The sequence below is a fragment of the Alligator sinensis genome, unplaced genomic scaffold (genome assembly GCF_000455745.1).
Source record: "Alligator sinensis unplaced genomic scaffold, ASM45574v1 scaffold1118_1, whole genome shotgun sequence".
Classification (NCBI taxonomy): Eukaryota; Metazoa; Chordata; order Crocodylia; family Alligatoridae; genus Alligator; species Alligator sinensis.
The window spans coordinates 909,203-924,297 of NW_005842070.1; the positions used below are offsets into that span (position 1 = coordinate 909,203).

Consider the following 15,095-nt stretch of genomic DNA (forward strand, 5'->3'; position numbering starts at 1 on the left):
CCCACTTGCTGAGCCTGTCCAGGTCAGCCTGGATAACCTGCCTGTCTTCTGGTGTGGATGCTTTGCCCCAAAGTTTGGTGTCATCGGCGAACTTGGCCAGTCCGCTTCTGACTCCAGTGTCCACATCATTAATGAAGATGTTGAACAGTATGGGTCCAAGGACAGAGCCCTGGGGGACCCCACTGGTCACAGGACACCACGATGAGTGACTTCCATCAATTACTACCCTCTGGGTCCGACCCCGGAGCCAATTTTCCAGCCAGTGGATCGTGGAGGACCCAAGGCGACAATTGGCCAGTTTCTCCAAGAGACGATCATGGGACACCAGATCGAAGGCTTTTTTGAAGTCAAGATATATGACATCAATCTCATCTCCCTTGTCCAGGTTATAGGTCACCTGGTCGTAGAAGGAAATGAGATTGGTCAACCAATAGCTTCATTTAGCTATTCCCACCTTTTACAGGTTCTGCTTTATAATGTGAATGTAGCCATCTGCAACTTCCCGTAATTACATCTCCAGCATGTGAGATGATTTTCAGGTCTTTGTCAACACTTTCCACCTCTCAGTCTAGTCCTGCAGGTCTTAGCTCTGGACTCACAGGTGCAGGGCTTGGATCTGCACACAGGGGACTAGCTTGCCTCTCTTTACCGCCCCCTCCACCACTCCAGGACACGCTGTACAATTAATCCCCTCCCTACCTGGCTGCAGGCAAGCCACAGGGACTGCAGCCAAACCCCCTGCATCCCTGCCTGGCTGCCGGCAAGCTGTGGAGATGCAGCTGGGGCTGGCAAACCCAAGCTGCGGTCCCCAGGGTTTGCCAACAAGGGCAGGGGGAGGAAACAGAAGTAGGAATTTGCCTCAGGGGTTATAGCTAGTCAGCATCTGGCCACACCCTGGACCTGCTCTGGCTAGAAAGCAGAGGGAAGGGGCCAGCCCAGCTCACCAGAGCAGAGCTCTGCCCAGCTCAGAAAGCATGCCAGGACGCTGGAGGTGTCTAGTTTATCTTAAACCAGGAAGGGGTCTGAGACAGACATTGCATAAACTGGCATGACCCAAATCAGTTCAGTCTGATACTACATTCAACCAGGTTTATCTCAAACTGACTTCAGCCATTTTCAAATTGGTTTATGTGCACTGAACATCTGTTCTGCTACAGGTTTAAATGCATTTCAGATTACTTTAACCCGTTTGTGTGTAATGTCTGTCCCTAGTCTGTATGGGTAATTTCCCTTTGACACTCGAAGGTAAGGGTCAGGGATGGGGAGTGAGAATGGTCCTTCCTCTTACAGCTGCTGCATGTATTACTGATGTCAACAGATAAAGCTGAAACAGATAAGGCACAAAGATAAAGCTGATCAACCTTTGCATTTTGGGGAAGTTTACAAAAAGGTTCTCATATATTTATGTTTCATTTCTGTGCATGATTACCACAGTTCTGTTACACCTATGTGCAGGATTGGCATAAGGATTTAGCACAGGATTAATGAGAGTGTTCGTGTAGAAACTGTCAGCTTCCTTTATTCACATTACAGCAAAAAAGGTGTGTGTATGCTTGGTGCAAGAATACTTGTGTTATGCCAGCCTCATGCTACAGATCTGGAGCCAAGTTATACATTTCTTTCAATCCCTGTAATTGGTTTACACCAATGAACATTTTCCAGTCTATATATGTAAGAATAAAGTTAAAGACGTATATGTTGGTTAAACAAGCAGAGATTTTCCTTCATAGGACTAGGATTTTTATGTTAAAAAGGAGCTCATCCCATCTCTTCCAGGCCATCACTGTAAATACCCAACAGGTATGTATATACATACTGTTATAAACCTGGCCAAAGGCCATACAAGTTGTGTGTTAAAAGTTAGGTTCTGCTATTAAGGAGTCACATGCTATCTGCCATGTAACCCCATTGAAACAATGAATGATTATGTATGAGCAAGAGTGACTGAAATTTGTCAGTGAGGTGTGCTGCCATTGTCATGTTGGGATCAATAAGTGATTCTCAACCACACCTAGAATTCAATCCATTCCTCCCATATTAACATGTTTTCAGATAACTGCCATCGCTTCTTTATTACTGTATGTCACTAATGAGTAGATTAATTTGTTCAGCACAGGTATACCATTTTAGACACTAACAGTGACCAGAGTGGTGAAAAACGAATAATCAAATCAGACTGGCAACTGAATACAGGGATTTCTCTGGGTATTCACTGGCAGCAATGAAGGCAAACAAAGAAGTTAACTTTACAGAAAAATAAGTTTAGACTCTTGCACGTTATAGGCAAGATTTGTTCCTTCAAAGATCTGCATGTCTATGTTGCAAGTTTTGGAAGATCCATATGCAATATTTCAGTGAGATACTGCTGGTCAGTATTGTAGACCCCCGTCTCTAAACGTGGGTTTTTCAGTATGCACCTCTCTAAAGTGCGAAATGCACTTTTGCTGCTTGCCAAAAGGCATTTTTCAACGTGCCTTAAAAAATAGATTCCTACTGTGCTTCCCCCCCAGTCACACAACCTACGTCAACATATTCACTGTAATTTATATTACGTAAAAAAATAAAAGAAAGCTACATCTTACAGTACACAGTTCAAGTTTATTCAACATAGATGTGAAACAGGAGAAGAAAAAAAAACCAAACAGACTGTACATGATTTCATTCAGTTCTTACTACCCAGTAATTCATAGTCCAGTGACATTATACGCTGTACCCGATCACTATTTATTTCACTATTTTCTCCTAGAAATTACAGTATTTCATGGTAACATGTTACATAAGAGTCTGTAGCCAAAGAACAAGAATGTGAAATTCCTCTGATTTTATAGAAATGCTTTAAGTGCCTCTCAATATTTTTGCCATTTCTATTCTGATTTCTGGGCAATTGAGCAGCACGGTGGCTATTGTAAATATTATTAATTTGGAATTAAAAAAAATAAAACAAAAAAAAAAAAAACAGTCTGCGTCAATGGATTGAAATTTCGGGGCACAAAATTCTCAGGAGAGTGTCATAAATTCACATAATTTCACTGAGTACTAGAATCTGGATTTATATTTCTCATTTATGTGAGGAATGAAATAAAAATTTATGGAGCTAAACAGATTCATTTCAACTGAATATCTGAATGAGTTAAGAATTCTTTCCAAGTTCAATGGCAAGATCTTCTCCTTGCCACACACAAAAATATTAAATATAAATAATTTGGTTTAGGAAAATTCAACTTTTGGATAGATCATGGTATACATTAAGCAGCCTTCAAAATAACCTTGTGAACTAGAACTCATGCACTTTGAAAGAGAGTGAACTGCATTTCAAAATAGTTTACAGAATTAAATAATTTTGAAAGAAATTTGCACAATTATAAGTATATTGTCTTATGGCTAAATTAATGCATTCTGTCATATTGGCATGAAACTGATTCAGACAAAAAAAAAAATTCAGAGCCATTAGCAAATGAAAAAAAAAGTCTGAGTGATATTTGAAAAGAGATGGAGTATCAAATAAGGGAAACATATTCTAACCAGCTCCTCTGCAAAGGAGACGGCCCTTGCCTAAAAAACAGACTGCATAAAGCACAGGAAAAGAGCTAATTGTTAAATGAAGGATCTGACAATACGTAAAAGCCACTGATACAAGTAGCATAACTGGAGGTTTTAAAAAAAAAAAAAGTTGCTGCTGTGACCTTCATTGATACTTAATGACCTACATTTTTCAGCAGTTCTTAAACAAGACTTTGCATTTAAGGAAGTTACTGGACACTCAAACAGCCTCCCTCTGCCTCAGGTCCCCATCTGTCTAGTGGGGATTCTACTTCTTCTATTCCATCTCCCCCCTATTCAGACGACAGAATCTTGAGGATGGTTCCTCTACTGTGCCTACTTCAGTGCAACCACAACCATGACAGGAGCTTCAAGTCTCACTACTAAATTTCTCAGGCATTTTTGCATTTCAATGCACCTCAAGTATTTGTTGCTTTATGCTTTCTTTTTGTTATCTTGTATCAGTCAGCCACTTTAAAACCATGGGCCCTAGCTCTAAAATTCTTCACCTATATCAATTACAGTTCAAAGAGTTCACTTTATTACGTTGAGAATAAGGCTAAAAAAAAGTTGCTTGTATTTTTCCCTTTAGTTTTAAGTGATTCGAACCAATTGAATAATTTCAAAATTTTGAAATTATGGTTATGTTAATTTCTCTCTCTTCAATTAAAGAAAAGAGTATTTGCTGGGAGAGGGGGGAAATAAAATCTTCCTTTTTTTCCTGACAAGTTCCAGTAATCACATTTTTAATGCAGCTCTAGCGTGTCTTAAAATAACAAAATCAAAGACACAAAAGTTAACAAAAACAAACAAACAAAAAAAAATACACCCTGGTTTTATATCTTCTGAATACCAAACATCATTAAATGGACAGAAAGTTAGAAATGATTTTTTGACCATATAGCATTCTCCAAGAAATAATCTGAAAAAGAAAAATTCTAATTAGTGTTAGTGAGTACAATTTATAGTCCCTGTTCCCCTGTCTGCTAAAAATGCCTCAGGAGTAACAAATACTTCAAAGAAATACATGTCTTTGAAAGATGTACATGCCTGCCACATTTTCCTCCTACATTGCAGGAATGGTAGCAGTGCAGCAGGGGACATGGTCTGTTAAAAGGAAAGTAGATGGTATCTAAGGGAATTACAGCCCAAATGTTATGGATACCTGGGCAGACAAAGGCCTTTCATGCCACTCCTACTTCCCTACTCTTCATCAACAGCACTTAAAAGCTGGTAAAATGCTTTGTTACTGGTTGCTTCTCCACAACTTGTGTGCTCACAACTGCTGTGCCAGTACTGGGAGGGGTGGTCAGGAGGAGTAGACACAAACATAGTCTGGTGTCATGTTTTACACTCATTACCGTATTAATTTGTTTGGCTGTTGGGATATTGAAGTCACTGCCTACCATGCCAACCAACATTCCTTCATTCTTTCCTTGTACATCCCCATCTCCTGCCATCTGCTAGGTATTGTTTTCTAACTCAGTGATAAGCATTTTGCTGTGGGGACCGTCTTTTTATAATGTGTTGTACAGAACCTAGTAAAAACGGGGTCCTAGGTTACTTAGATGTTATGTTAAGACAAATAATAATTTGTCTGTTTTCATGCAGGAGCGTAACGCATACTACGGAGTCAATGATCCCAGTTTTCTCCCCCGATCCGTCAGGCCACACATGCCCAGTACAGTATATGCATATTATTATTTTTTTTTTTTTTTTTTTTTTTTAAATAGACCTGGAAAGAACCACATGGTGAGGAACTACCACGATTGCCTCTCTCCTCCATTTAGCATCGGGTCATTATTTTTGATGAAGGAGTTTCAAGCATGTTCACATCAGGCAGGAGACCGATACAGGAACATTTGAGCCAGCTGTTCGGTGAAGGCAGAATTCAAAAGGCTCACATAACATTTACAGCTCATGTAAGTCCTCTTTTGAGTGTTTAAAGTAGGACTTCAGTGATGCACACACCCCATGATAGCCTTCTGCAAATGTGTAAGTGTCACTCTGAGTTAACAGGCCTCTCAAGCCAAGTGAAACAGATTGAGGAGAGGCTATATTCCTATAACTCTTCTTTTAAAGAGTAGGGCTGTCAAAGATACAGCCCATGGAGCCCTCTTATCCAACACCCAGTGCTATCTGGGAGTCTCAATGTTAACCCACAGGCCAGCATGCAGGGTGTGCTGGAAGGCTCTGCATATCATACACAGTACCCACTCCAGCTCGTGTCCCAAAACGGTGGAGCAGAGGCACATGCATCGCAACCCTGAACCAGTGCTGTGTGCAACAGAGCCATGGAGTGGCAAGAGCAGGACTGTGCAACGTATGTGGTACCAACTCCAGCCACTCCAAAAGATGCAGTGTATCCAGCATGCGGTCAAATTCAGCCTGTGAACCAGCCCTGCACCATTAATCACCCCATGGGGGCTAGATGAATGTAATACTCCTGTTTTAAAAGAAATCCAGAGTCTAAGTGTTCCAATCCCTGAAAGCAGAAATTCACTAGACAAATCTCAAAAAAGTAACACAGTTGTAACAACTGAAATGTTTTTAGAGTGAAACACATTTGGGAACACTTCAACAAGGAAGCATTTCAGCCAGGGGACACACATATGGCTCAAAACATTTCAGCCTCCTCTAGTACCAGCCAAGGGTTGTAAGAGCAGGCTGTAGCAACCTGTTCCACTCAGTTCCTCCTCCCGTTGCAAGAACTAGAGGTGAAGGGAAGGGGAGGGGAGGGAACCAGAAAAGAGGTAAGCAAGAGTGAAGGGGGAACAGACTTCCAAATCCCTTAAATCTCTCTTTTCCACCCACAGAGGACATTGTAATTGGAGAGCCCAGCTGCAGCAGTGGGAGTTCCATCAACCTGGCAAAGAAAAAAAAAAAAAAAAAAAAAAGCCCAGCTCCAGCCCTAGCCCCAGCCTAGATCATGTGCTCTGTCCCTCTGCATCTCACCAACAATGAAAAGCTCCAAAACAGGACCTCACTTCAAGAGCTACTATTCAGAATGTTTCAGTTACTTTTAGAATTTTTCAAAGGGCTTATTTCAAAGGTCCACCTGAACAGGCTTATGTCTCAAAGGTCTCAGAAACATTTTAATTGTCATGTCTGTCCACACCCCAGATTTCACTATGAAGACTTTCTTAAGTTGTCAAAAATGTCACTATACAAATTACCAAGTATGCATAATAAACAGATACAAAATCCTTTAATACATGCATGTTGTTGCCAGGAGCCCCAAAAGTTTCTTGATCTAGTAACAGAATTGCTAATTTGGCAACTCTGTTTCATCTTTATTTATGCCAAAGTGCTAATTTTCTATCTTTTCACTATCTAACATAATTCTCTGGCTCCATTTCCAGTTTTAGATGATCTTCCGTTTCATTTAACACTTGTATTGCAGACAATTTTATAGTGGCAAATATACATATATACACGGGTTTATTTTTAACATGGTTAATAGTTTATTTCAACTTACCCTTTGTCCCTTAGAATATAGGAATATAGTAAAGGATAACCAAAAATAAAAGCCACACCTGAATGAAAAATTTAAATTTTGTGGATCTACAGCAATGATTCCCAACCAGGAGACCTTTTGAAAGGTGCCCTGAGGTGTGAGGAGATAAGTGCAGGCTCAGGCTCGTTCCTGTCATCCCTGCTGCCCAACCCCTCTGCCATGGAGCAAAAAGCAATGGGATGCTGCTCAGTTCACAACAGTTAAGGAAGGGTGCCTTGAGTCAAACAAGGCCGGGGCGGGGGGGGGGGGAAGAAATCTAGAAAGACTGAGAAGCACTGGTCTACAGTATTTAAAATGGTATCACTCTGGAAGAAAATAAAAATGTGTCAGCACATGTTATAACATCATGCACTTTAAGATGCTTATTTTAGCAGTCTATTATTCTCTTTATAGAACTACTTTAGCATTTTTCTATTGCTGAGAAGGCCTTAATTTTTCTAGAAGAAGCATAAGCCTAGAGCATGAAAGTCAAGTCTCCATCCTTTAAAACTTCACATAATTATGACATGTGATATAAAATGTTTTCACTCTTTAATTGAGGACCGATTTGATGAGTTTTTTGTGAAGTTTATGACATCATAAAACACCTTTGACTCCATAAACATGTATTCCAATACATTAGGCAAGCTATTTTCAATGATTTTTAATGTTATGTCTATGGCAATTTAGAGATGCCATATGCACTCGCAGGTGAAAAATCATTTTTCTACATAGAAATATAATTACTGTGTATGATCAAAATGGCCTTAAAAATGTTGAAGATTAGTCTGAGACATAACTGTTTACTTCCATTCACCTAAAAGTCAAACTGTTTAAAATAAAGTTGGAAGAATGAATGGTTGCAGTGCTGAAGTTCTCCATCCCTATAACAGAAGTCCCTGTTACTGAAACCATTTAATATAAGGCCATCAACCCCAAGGTCCTTATTCAGGTAACACTCTACATTAACTTTAATAGGATCATTGAATGGCAAGTGCTTGAACAACTGAACAAAAAGATACAGGTTCATCTGACAGGGAACAATTACACTATCAAAGGTGCTATCATGCATCTGGCTACTGAGGTTTACACAGTGCACCCTCATTCATCAGAAACATCTTGTCAAGTTCTCTTAGCACAAGGCCAGGGGGCGATTTTTTTTTTTTTAATTGTTATTATTATTATTCATGCTTACTAGAACATGACACCATAAAAAGCCCCATTAAAGTCAGCGAGACTGAAGGACTTGTGATACCCTTGCTGTACAGTCTACAATTCAAATTTGTAATGTTGTGTGAAAACATTTTTTTTTTTTTTCCCCCCAAACAAAAGCCAAAATTCAACTTGTAAGGAAACAAATGTACAAAAAAAGAATTAATTATCTTTGCATTGAAGTTAACTGAGAAAAGCTATTAGATGCATGCTGTTGATCACAGGATACAAACTTTGGCATGTAAGCTTGGTTCAGCTGAGTTCGTGAATCCAGTGCAAAAATCACTGCTGTTTGAAACCTGAAAGCAACTGGACATGCACATATTTGGTATGGATGTTTCAGCATAGGCTGAGGACAACAGAATAAAAGCAGAAAGACTTTGTAAGAAAGGAACAAAAAACAGTTAAATGAACTGATCATATTTTGTCCTTGGATACTCTCATGCTGACTAGTTAAGCTCTCTCTCAACTCATACATGTAGAGACTTCTGGTTTAGGAAAACATAGTTTATCCAGCTAGGTAAGCATTTCCAAACTACTACCACTTAATATGTATGCAGTACCTGCAGTTGATATATTGCATAAAACTAAGTTGCAAGCATTGGAAACATGAGGCGTTTGGGGAGGGGTCCCCCACACCTTCCTCATGGCTTTATTTATTTATTTATATATATATATATATATATATATATTTTTTTTTTTTTTTTTAAGTGGTGACTCATGGCCTGGGAAGAAGATTAGGAGCAGATGTCTTATTCATCAAAATAATAATAAAAAGTGCGCCAGTTTGTGGGCAGCTCTTTATGTTTTTAGTTATCCAAAACACACTTTTCTTTTCATCTCATACAGCTTTACATTCAGTAGGTAAATAAGCTTGCCATGAGAACTGTGGTATAGCTATTAAATATGGAAATCTATATTTACTCACAAGCACTAAAAATTAATTGCTGTAGAAGACTAGCTCTCCAGATCTTAGATGCACTCCCAGACATTGCTGCTTTTCTCTGTTTCTGTTAAATTGTGTTGTATTACATCACTATACAGAATCAGGACAGACTCCCCAGATGCTTGAAAATTTATAGGAAAATATATTAAAGTAATTGAAAATTTCTACCATGTATATTATGAAGGTAACCGACCAGGTAAGATCAAACTTCCCTTTGTTACCCGACTCCTGTAAAATCTATAAAGATTATTTTATTCCATTTTCTCTGGCTGTCTCCATCTCCCTAAATTTTCTTTTTTGTTTGTAAAAGTTAATTTAGTAAGAGAAACAAAAATAAAGACAATATGGCACTTTATTTTCAGATACCTAAGTAATTAACAAGCTTGTATCTAGATACATGTACAAACTAATTGAAAAAAAAAATTATAAACAAATTTTAATAAGATTCCCAGATAGGTGTCCTTTCACTTAGCCACAATGGGAGGATTATTGCTGATGGATTACCAGAAATTTTGTTAATTAAAAAGAAGTGATAGCAGTCAAGACAGCTGTATAATTAAAAAAAAAAAAAAAAAAAAAAAAAAACTGGTTCTAGTACAATTTTATGAAGAACCTCTGAAATGTTTTGCAGAAGTGTCAGTTACAGGTATAATTTCTCTTTCCTTGGTTGACACGAGTACCTTCTGAGCATACATGGTTACACTTAAGCACCAATATGATGCTGACAGTATTCTTAGTTTCTTCAAAAAAAGCTAAAGAGAAACATGGAAAGGATTATACTTACAGAGATAACATAAGCAGAGAACAGTTGTTGACAATTTGACCTACTTTACATCCACCACATGTTTTAATACATGGACTCTAAAATTGCAGGTACTCAAACTGAAAGCCCAAGGCAAATATTTACAAGTAGTTTAGCTATAAATGTTAAATTTAAGTAATACTGGCCTCCATAGACAAATAAAGATGTATTCTTCAAGAACAGAATGTACACATTAATTGCCCACTGTCTTGGTAAAAAACAAAAAAACAACGCTGCATATAAATGGTTACCTGCCTCTCAATCTTCTGGAAAAGTGTTCACACATGCATGTGTGCATATGCACACACACACAGATTGGAGTAATTAAAATGTTGACTTTTCCAGCTAGCCAGCAGTTAGCATTACAGTGGAATCTGCAATAGCGATAGGTATCAAAATTCTAGCTATAACTATTTATTAATATGGAATTAGCAAGTATTTTGTAAGGGTAGGCCAATGGAAATGCATCCTATATTTCCAATAAGAAAAAAACATAAATAACTATTTCCTAAGGCCATTGACTGCTTTTTTCTGTGTCTTACAGCAAAAGTGCTTAATTTACTGGGTAGACAGATGATTTTTAGAAGTTAAATTAAATATCAACTGTACAAAAAAACAAACAAGCAAACAAAAAAAAAAAACAACCCCACATTGGTTTATACATTTATCTTCATTTCTGAAAGTAAACCACTTTCATCACTTCTCTGAAATGCACCCAAATAGCTTATCTGAAGCTCTATTTGAATATTCTTCAAAAACATAACCACCAACTAGATGGGAAGACATCAAATGCTCAAGGCACAGGACTATTTGTTGGAATAGTTTTCTCTTTCAAACTTCACCACAAACTAGCTGTGTTATCTCAAAAAGGTTCCTTAATACTTCATGTCTTGGTTTACCCACCCTTAAAATGGGAAATTCAGACTTACCTGTTCAATTGCAAAAGGTTTCATTCAACAGCCTTCATGAAACAATTTAGGTACCAAAAACATACATGGTACCACATGCGTCTACGACTTTCAGAAACATATGCTTTCCATTGGATTTTATACACCTTTGGCATTTATTCCATATGATTTGTTTAATGCATCTTTCATTTTCCAAGAAGAAAGACAACACATTTGCTTGGCTTACTGCCTCCACCAACCATTAATACACAACTAATAAATGAATGAGCAAAGGGACAAAAGGATTTTGCAAGTTTATTGGATTGCATTTACATGACTTCTCCACTGGCCAATCCTTAATAATTATTTTTAAAGAAATTACTTTAAAAAGTAACGTCAATCCCTTCAAATAATCATACACGGTACAAATTCTCTTAAGTAAAGAAATTGGGCTAGAAAAACTCCCATTGACTTCAACGGATTTTGGACCAAGCCATCAGTCCGGGAGTAGCGTGCATGTACCAGGTTCCATCAGCATTGCTCCAACTCTTACATTATTCCTCCCCTTGGTCTGTAAGCAATCCCACTGAAATCCATGGTGTTATTCAGACAGTAATGTATTACTTAATCCAGCTATGGATGGCAAAAAAATTTGGTACACTGAAAATAGTGGGCCAAATTATAGGATCAAGTAAATCATTGCTACTAAGGTCAATGGAGCTATGCCAATTTACAGCTGCTGAAGATCTGTCCCAGGACCTCTCTATGGTGTTGGCATAATCACCGAGCCTGATCCTACATTCCTTTCACTTTCAAAGCTCCCACTGACAGGAAGGAATGAAAAACACTGAGAACATGACTCTAGAATAAGTATGCTTTTTTTTTTTTTTTAACTTGTAATTCTATGCAAGAGTAATTAAAACCTGTTATATGCTCAAACTTGGTGAAAACCAAGAATATATTTTAGTTTAGAACTTTTAAAATCCTCTTACATTCTCTTATACCCCTGGAAATTCTTGCCATGATATTGTTGTATCAGACCAATTCTTCTTACCCCATTCAGACAAATATTCCCAGTGATATAACCTGGGGTTACTTGAACATGGCTTAGCCCATAGCTTTAAAGCTAGGTATGAATTATTTGCCTACAAAATTGACCATGAGAACCATGATTAACTGTATTCCTTTTCTCACAGAGGTCACACTATTTCTTTTTTTTTTTTTTTTTTTTTTATGTAATATTTCTTTCCAGGATATAATCCTGCAAATATTTGCTCATTTACACAGGACTCACTAGCCTATGTAAATCCCAGACAGACAAGGCAGTCAATAGGACAAACAGTCAAAAGGACTAATTGCATGGAAAAAAAAAAAAAAGGTTTACAGGATTGGATCCTCAGAAATTATTCAGACCAATGTACAGACACTAAAGGAAGAATGGAGTTATTTGATATGTGACATCTTTAAAAATCATGAACTAGCCTCTTTATTCTGTGTGCATATACTGATTGCTAGAAAAGATATTCATTATCTTATTTGTAGCTAGAAATTTATGGAACATTTCGTTAAAAAAAAAAAAAGAAAGGCATTTAAAAAAAAAATTTAGACACATCTCGCATAATGATATACACTGTGAAAAATCTATAGGAATTTTCTTCCGTGTGTGTAGATAGATATCTATCCATCTGTCTGTCTCACCAGAGGTTTACAGCTATTTCCCTTCTAAAAATATTACAGAATACCGATTTGTGGTACCAACTAAAACAACTTTTAAAAGTATTACAACAAATAAAAACCTCATACTTCTGGTTCATGTAGCTATTGATATAGAATGAAAACAGTTTAAAAATCAACAAGAAGTTAGCACTAAATTTACAAGAAAGAAGGCGTGCTTTAAGAAAGGCTTAAAATAATGTTACTTCATCATTAAATATTTCATCATTAAAATAGGATAGTTTTCTTTGACAAGTAGTATACAACATCAAGATGTACAGATAAAAGTCAACACCAACTATACCAACAATTTTCTATCCACAGTTTGTCTTTCATAACTTAAGGTCATTTCTTAATTCTTTTCAGATACTACAAAAGAAAAAAATATTTAAAAATATCTATTCAATCAGCTTTCTATTGGAACCAAGTTCTTATTGGCTATAAAAGGAACTATTCAATTCTTCTAAATATGTTTATAAGTTACATATCCTATACACCACTTTTACCTTTGCAATTTCTCTTTTCCAGTATCCATAACCAATCATTGCTCTGCTCTTCCATTATGCTTCCTTTATCGCAGAGTGAGAAGCTTCTTCATTAAAGTGGCATTAAAAATAGAGCACACCCGAACTCCCAAGTGGAGCATGCTCTAACTGTGCTAATGCCACAGTTCTCAAGGTAACCATGCTCAGATGGGAACTGAGAGGCAAAGTCAATGCGAGATTAGTAATTTGCAAGCCTAACTGTGCACACAAACTTGCGTTGATCCATGACGAAGACTGTTAAAACAAAAATTAGTGTGCAGTTAAATTACGTGACTGAAAAGTTGAAGGCCAGTTCAACAAATGTCTTCGCTCCCCGACACGTTGGCGTTAATTCTCTGTCTAAAGATTTGGATATTTGGTCTGGAGGATGCAGAGAGAAATCTACACTTATTCACACATCCAGATAACCAAAGTCGGAAGAGTCTCAACGGCAATCAAAACAGCACCTGTATTTACACCTTTTGTTTCATTATTCAGTACATTTACAGGATCATCATAATGTGAACAGTAACACTGGGATAAAGAGACACAAAACAGCAATGTATACACCTGGGGAGGAGGGATCACAGCTACCACAGAGAAATGTACCAGAAACTGAAGGAGATTCCACTTGATTGAAACAGCAAATGAATGTGAAAAAATAATAAATTAACAGAACTGTACATAGAAGGGTGCACTACAGGAGACCATGTCTTACTAACATCTATAAAACAATGCTGTTAAAACAATGCACATTCAACTTGGGACAATTTAAATAAATAACAGCAGCCCAGTCACATTCACTACTTCTTACCAAAGCAACAGACTACTGAGATATTCAGGGTTAAGTTTATAGCTCCCAAACTACAATTTCTTTTGTGATCACAACAAAATAATGATGTTAACAAAGCACATAGGAGGTTTCTAATCAAACCAAACTGCTGCCCAGTGGGAAGATTTAAACATCAAAATCAAATAACCCCAATCTTTTCCTTTTTCCCCTCCTATCAAATTGGGGACACACACGCACGACTATTTTTTCATTAGTTTTCACAGATCAACAGGGAAGTTCTCTACTCCGATTACTAGAAAGGACTGGGCCTTTCTGCATTTCTTGTTAACAGACCACTTTGAAATATCTGCATAACACTGAAGAGCCTGTCTGGAAAGCAAGCTCCAATTATTTTTAACTATCACAGATCAAATGGGATGACCATTTCCCAAAATGCGCTATCAGAAGCCAAACAGTCCTAGTGGCTCCTGCTGCACTTCGCCTCATCCGAATCACCCCAGTTTTTGAGGTTCCCCCACACCCCCATTAATGCCATGCCAAAATGCCTTGCCATCTACTTTATTTATGGTGAAAAGAGTCAACCGGGGCCGGTACAAATAACGGTACCCTGCCCACAGCATCCCCCCCTTCACTTTTCCCTAGAAGAAGTGTAGCTCACAAAGAAGTGGGGGGGGGCGGGGAGAATTAAACTTCCTCAAGCTCTGCCTACACCTGCCTCTTCCAGGGACAGCCAAGTCATTCAAACGGGCCAAGCCCCAGGATCTGCCAGGGCTGCCATGCAAGCGGGAAGCCAGCTGGGCTGGTGGTTTCAGAGCCAGGATCTCCGGTGCCCACCCAGCACAGCCAGGACCGCGTCCAGGTCGCCTCCCCGAGCACCCGGGGGCTCCGCGCCCGGGCCCTGCTCCTCAGGCTGCCGCCCCCTGAGCCCCAAACCAAGGCAGGGGTGGGGGGAGGGAAAGGGGATGCGGAGATGGAAGCGAGGAGGACACAGACATGCTGCAACGCCGAGGACAAGGACAAAGGACCCGGAGCGCCCGGGAGCTCTTTACCTTGCGTGCCCGCCAGCTTCTGGGGTGGGTTTACTTTGGGTTTTGGTTTGGTTGGGGGAGTTTTCGGAGAGGGTGGGGGTGGGGGCTGTTTGTTTACTTGGCCGCCGAGGCTGCTCCCGGCACGTGGCCGGCG

At 38.7% G+C, this 15,095-nt stretch overlaps 1 protein-coding gene across 20 annotated transcripts in view; it reads right to left on the bottom strand.

Annotated features, from left to right (window-relative positions):
- Window positions 1-15,095, bottom strand: part of ARPP21 (cAMP regulated phosphoprotein 21) — a 276,847-nt gene that overhangs the window by 173,233 nt on the left and 88,519 nt on the right. For 16 of the 20 annotated variants that reach the window (XM_025204118.1, XM_025204127.1, XM_025204126.1 and 13 more), the window contains exon 1: window positions 14,963-15,092. The exons of 3 other annotated variants lie outside the window; for them this stretch is intronic. The gene's annotated coding sequence lies outside the window, so the exon portion shown is untranslated. Of the gene's footprint in view, window positions 1-14,962; window positions 15,093-15,095 lie in introns of those variants that run through there. One more of the 20 variants, XM_025204115.1, reaches the window with a different exon arrangement.